The sequence below is a fragment of the Mus musculus genome, chromosome 11, assembly GCF_000001635.26.
Source record: "Mus musculus strain C57BL/6J chromosome 11, GRCm38.p6 C57BL/6J".
In the NCBI taxonomy this organism is placed as follows: Eukaryota; Metazoa; Chordata; class Mammalia; order Rodentia; family Muridae; genus Mus; species Mus musculus.
The window spans coordinates 46,448,239-46,454,712 of NC_000077.6; the positions used below are offsets into that span (position 1 = coordinate 46,448,239).

The 6,474-nt window shown below is 45.4% G+C and overlaps 1 pseudogene; it reads right to left on the reverse strand.

Moving 5' to 3' along the window:
- Positions 1-2,380: 2,380 nt before the first annotated feature.
- Gm12168 lies at positions 2,381-3,143 on the reverse strand (annotated as a pseudogene).
- Between the last annotated feature and the right edge of the window lie 3,331 nt (positions 3,144-6,474).

A 6,474-nucleotide genomic window follows, 5' to 3' on the forward strand; every position in this document is an offset into this window, starting at 1 on the left:
CGCAGACAAACCAGAATGTAGAGCCGTTCACAGAGAACGGTTTTATAGAACCAGCAGGTGCCCAGGAAAGGAAGCAAAGACTGCCATTTATTAAGAGACGTCGGGGTACAACAGCCAGCTGCATGTCTGAGTCTGGATCAAAACAAATCAATTAAAAATTACTTTTGAGATAGAAGAACGTGATTGTGGTCTAGTACATGAATTAAACAGGAGCATCAATAGCTTTGTTTTGCGTAGTAGTGGTTTCATGATTATACAGCATGATTCCCTTTTCTGAAGTAGAGGCATACTGAAGTCTGCGAGAGTGGCTAACATATCTATGACTCTTTTGAAATTACTTTAGCAAATAAAAGACAAAAGATGGAATAAAAACTATATGTGGTTTGGTTATTTTTGTCTAAATGGGAGAAGGGGGGAGGTGGCTCAGTGGCTCAAAGTATCTTCTGTGTAAGCTTGACAATTGGAGTCGAATCCCTGGGACCCACAGGCGAAGGAGATCATCAGCTCCTGGAAGTATCTTCTCACCTCTGTACATTCATGTGTTCCTGGCCCGCCCCCATCTCTGTGTGACTCTCCCTCCTTCCTATCCTCTCTCCCTTTCTCTCTTTCTTTCTGTGTGTCTCTTGTATCTCTCTATTTTTCTGTCTCTTTCTTCCCTTCATGCACTTAATGATGAAATTATAAAATGAAAAGGGGTAAGATTATATTTTACCTTTTTTTTTTTTTTTGTCTGTTTGTTCCCAGAGACTTAAGGGAAGTAGGAGTCTAAAATATTGCTAGGCACGGAGGGGTGGAAACACGGTTCCTAATATAAGATTTTTGTTCTTGTTTTTTGTTTTGTTTTGTTTTTACAGCAATGCACTAAGGCTGCTTTTAATGGTGGCACATTAGAGTGTACACGGTTTCACTAGCTTGAGCTCATAGAAAGATGCCGGTTGACTCGAGCAAATAGCCTCAAAATAGAAATATACCCAGAGCCAGACCACAGGCTGTGGAGACCGCACAGCACACGATAAAGATGGCCTCTTGTATTCTGTAGGGTGAATGACTGTTGACTGACACTGATCAGAGCATGGGATGAACCTTTGTCTTCAGATGGTCTCCCCTGTGCCTTTAGTTGGGTGGGAGATGGGGAGAAACGTGCTTCCTCGAGCACGGTTTTATTAATACATGTTTTGTTTCAGTAGGACACCACACATTAAGCCTGCCGGAGCCCTCCTGGGTATTTCTGGATTGTGTTGTGTACATGTGTGCTTGACAGCTTCTCTTCTCATAGCCCTGTTTGCCTTACTGTTCCAATTCCAGCCAAGTATCCTTTCCCACATCCCTTGCCAACAAACTCAGTAATCCTGAGTCCCCTCAGCAAACATCCGCTTTTAAAATCTAGAAAACAGTTCTGAAAGGAAAAGAAGCCTACGTTGTGAACTCTGGGCTTCAGGACAATAGTTCTCACGTCACAGGGCTGGCCCTTCCATGCTGTGGCCCTCAGAGGCGGCCATGGAAGGCACTGCGTGTTCACTCTCTTCCTGGCATGGGCCTCCTTCAGACTGTCGCTGTATCACACAGTAACCTGCTCTGGTCCAGGCGGCCCTCTCAGACCCTTCTTACTAGAGCCACCCCGCTCCTCAGCGCTGTCACCTGTGCTGTGTGGCCTCTGAGTGGGGTGCAGTGAAGGGGCAGGCAGGAGGCTATTGCTGCACGCTTAAGGCACTTCCTCTTCATCTACATGGCATTATTCAAGCTTGCCTGGCTCTCTACTAGTATGACCAAGTAGCATAGGAACAATGCCCAGGCTCTCTAAATAAATACTAGCGCATTGTTTTTCCTAGAGGTGCCTCTGCTCGCGTTTCTACACCACACCAATCTTTCCAGTTCCATGACAGAATGTGGGCCCCCGGCAGGGCTGGGGTGCCGTAGGTGTTAGCAGGCAGCCTGCACTTGGTCTGCACTGACCACTGCCTTGCCTATGGGCACCGCAAGGAGCTAGCAGTTAAGCTGTTAATACACGAGTTCATAACATTTACTAGCTATTTCTTGACTTGAGAACTGCGCAATGTTCTCTATAGCGTCTGGGGTACAGACTAGAAGAAAATAAGATATGGAAGTGATATTCTCCCTGGAAATTCAAATGTAAAATAAAGACCGCAACTTGGAAATGTGCTTAACGTCCCTGGTCTTCCGAGTGGACGGCTGTTCTGTTCCAAGGGAGAGCATCCCATAGACAGACATCTACATACTAAGAGGTAGGACGGCAGTTAGCTTCAGTGCAACACTGAGTCAAGCTTCCTATATTTAGGGAGAAAACTTACAGGTCCGTCCCCCCCCGTGGAAACTAGATATTCTTTACTAGTTTATTGAATTTAAAAAAATTAAGATCCCGCATTTTTAAGAGGCTCTTTACATACAGTACAGCATCTAGTTGACAGATGTGGAAATCGGTCAGATGAGACTTCCTCATACACTGCCACGACGTAGATCTGATGCCCTCTCTTAAAAGAATCCTCTAAAAGAATCCTATAAAAAACTGCTCCCAAGCCCCTCCGAAGTCGCAACAGTGCAGCAAAACCCTGAGTAAGTAGCACCTGCTGACCCGGCACTCACACTCAAATACAGACGGAAAACCGATAGGCATTTTTTTTTCTTCTGTGTGCAACTTTTAAAAACAAATCATTAAGTTGAAATATCCAGTCTGCACAGTGCTGTCCCTTCACAGAAGGCAAGAAACTGCCGGAGGAGCATCTTGTCGGCGGCTGGCCTCGGTGCTGTAGGCTATGAAAGTGAGCCTCCTTCAGGGTCTGGTTGATGTGGAAGTAAGGGCCTTGGCATAGTGCAGACTGCTCAGGCATCGGCTGGGGGGCGTGTGTGTGGGGGTGCTGGGGCAGGATCCGGGGATGGTGTGGCTCAGGCTGCTCTCTGGCCCACTGGCCCTGTCTGGGCTGTTGATGCTGCTGCTGCTGCTGCTCCCACTACTGTCGCTGCTTGAAGACTCTGTGTCCCAGGAGTCCTGGAAGATGGGGTTCCTACTGCTCCTTTTGGTCTGGGGAGGAGGGTGGTTGTCATCATCACTGCCATTTCTTCTCCTTTTTCTGGGGCGGAGGCGCTCGCTCATGGCAGCTGGTGAAGGCGAGCGACGCGGCGCCACCCCGCCTCTTGTTTTGTTTTTGTTTTTATTTATTTCTGTAATTTTTTTACACATTTGAACAGGTAGCTTTCTTGGATGTTGTTTGTTCTTAAATAGACTGTGTATTTGAAAGATGATGAGACCTTCCTGTTCGTGAAGCCAAGGGAGAAATTGAGTAGGTCTCAGGGCAGACAATACCCTTAGGGGAACTAAAAGTAGTTACTGTAGGAACTTGAATGAGTTCTTGAGAGATGGTTGTTACAGACAGCAAGCCAGGCTCTCTACCTGGCTTTGGCTTGCTGCTTCGCCATGTGATTTCTCTCTCAGGCTTACCTTTCCCCTATTGTGATGCCAGTCTCCATGAGATCCTCCCAGAACTTAACCCACACTGATGCCTTGACTCAGAGACTCCAAAACAGTGCCCTATAAAACACTTTTCTTTATGTTACCTCTTCTGAGTGTCCATATAATAGAAAACGGACAAGGGCCTTGCACTGTCCAATTGACATGAGCTAGAGGAGAGAGAGAGAGACAGAGACAGAGAGAGAGAGGGAGAGAGAGACAGAGAGAGACAGAGAGAGAGACAGACACAGAGAGAGACAGAGAGAGAGAGAGAGGGAGAGAGAGACAGAGAGAGAGAGAGACAGACAGAGAGAGAGAGACAGACACAGAGAGAGACAGAGAGAGAGAGGCGTCAAATGAGGAAATGTCTCCATGAGATCCAGCTATAAAGCAGTTTCTCTATTAGTGATCAATGGGTCAGGGCTCAATCCATTGTGGGTGGTCCCATCCCTGGGCTGGTGGTCCTGGGTTCTAGAAGAGAGCAGGCTGAGCAAGCCATGTGAGGCAAAGCCAGTAAGCAGCACCCTTCTGTGGCCTCTGCATCAGCTCCTGCCTCCAGGATCCTGCCCTGTTTGAGTTCCTGCCCTGACTTCCTTCAGTAGTGAACAGCAATGTGGAAGTGTAAGCCAAATAAACCCTTTCCTACCTAGCTTGCTTTTGGTCATGGTGTTTCAACCCAGCTATAGAAACTCTAACAAAGACAGTTCTGGGAGATGGCTCAGTGGGTAAAGATAACTTAACCATCAAGGCAAAAACTTGACTTTGATCCCCAGGACCCACAGGTAGAAGGAGAGAGCTGACTACAAGTTGTCTTCTGACATACATGTTGGTACTCTGTACCAAAAAATAAGTGACTAAAAATTATAGCAACAACAATAAGAAGATGAATTAAATAACACTTCAGTTTTTTTTTTAAATAAATGACTCAATAAAACACTGACTATTGCTTTAGGCAATACTCATATGTATGGGCAAAAACCCTTCAAGGACTGTAATTTTGAAACTATGAAGTATTTCCATAGTGGGGTCTATTTTTCCCCCTCGTATGTTTATTGCTAAATGTTGTCATTTATGATGCAGATTCTGTGTTTTAACATGACAAAAAAACCCACTAAGAAGAAAAAAAATAAGATGAAAAAATTCAGAACTGAGTGCCTCACAAACAGACCAAGGACGAGGTGGTCTCTATAGACTCTTCCATGGCTGCGCTTTAGTAAATTTAAAAAAAATCAGTGTTTTACAGCATTTCTCACAGAAATGGGCACCGTGGGACATATATATAAAATGCCAGTACTTGGGCAGTAGAGGCAAGGGGGATGAGAAGTTTGAGGCCAGCCTGGGCTACATAATGAATTCCAGGTCAGCCTAGGTTACATCAGACCTCATGTCAAACAAAACAGAACCAAGCAGGACATAGCAAAGCGGTAAGAGTTGGTTTCAGCAGCAATTCTAGGTCCTGACAGTAAATGTGACAAGACACAGAACTTCACGCTGGTGCACTAGGAACCACACCCAAGAGCCTTAGTCAATATGCAACCCCCCCCCCCCACACACACACACTTCAGGTTTAATCCTCTCTCCATTATACAGAAATGTATTTTGCAAGTTGTTCATATTGATATACGCTGACAGAAAAGACATTAAATTCATGCAACATAATTTATAGAGCAAGCCTAGGGCTCAGGGGACTTGTAATTACTCTAAGCACACGCCTTGGATCTGCCATTCTCTTGAGTCTCTGTTGTCTGTAGAACAAGGACATTAAATAAGCATCCCTTGAGTAGCCCTCACTCCATGATTCTGTGGAAGTTCACACACTGAGCAAGTTAGATGTCTTAGCAGGGTTTCCCAGCAGATATTTAGATTAAACACATTTAAGGCATAAAGACAAGTGGAGGGGGCTCTCAGGAAGGGCTGACACAGCGGAAACCCACCAGGTTTTCAGAAATTACACAGCCTGGGCACTGACTTCCCTCTGTGGGAAAACTTTGGTTTTGAAGGTGTCTAGATAAATGTCACTCGTTAATGGCTGAGAGTGCTAAAGTCTTAAATGGCCATAAATGTCATGGCTGGAACTTAATGCATTCTGGCGATTCATGTTCAAAGTCCCCCTTCCGTCCAGGGGAACAGAGGGAATTCCTCATGTATATGCTATGGAATGCAACGGAATACAGAAGTCTACTCAGTTCTCTGTCCAAACGGTGGGCCAGAAGCATCGCGGCAGGAAGTATGTGTTTCCTAAGTAGAAGATTTTGAATGTTTGAAGGTCAAAGTCAGAACGACGGCGAAGCTCCACATACACTACTGACACAACTTCTTCAGTATTGTTAACAGAGAATGGCAATGTAGCTCAGGCTGGCCTCATAGTCAGTGACCCTCCTAACCCAGCCTCCTGAGTGCTGGCATTGCCAGTGTGCACCCACCACCTGTAATGGTGTTTTGATAATCTCCTTACTTCATAATACCACTATAAACAAGAAACGCCAGATACAGTATCCTGATAGATTACATTCTAAAGTGTATTAGACCAGGGATGACAGCTGAGCTCTCAAGTTGTCCATAGATTAAGGCTATAACAATTATCACTTTATGTATTTACTCAGCTACCTAGTTAATTAGTTAATTTTTTTTCCAGACAAGGTTTCTCTGTGGAGCCCCTGCTGCTTTGGAATTTGCTCTGTAGACTAAGCCTGCCTCAGAGTCAGAGATCTGCCTGCCTCTGCCTCCCACGTGTCTCAATGAAAGGTATACACCGCCATGCTGAACTTCACTGATTTATTCTTTAGCTCCCAGTCCAGCGTCTGGTTCAAAGCAGGTGCTTCAAGAACATTGGTCACAGGCCTGATTAATGGAGAGTGACCTGACTACACCAGAACACATGAGTGACATGCTGAGGATTTTGTTCCCTGATAACTGGCCTGGTCTGTACATGGACCATCTCGGGCTATTTTATCTGAGATCATTGGAATACTCTCTCCTCTTGCCATGACTAATGCTTTTCTATCTCTGAA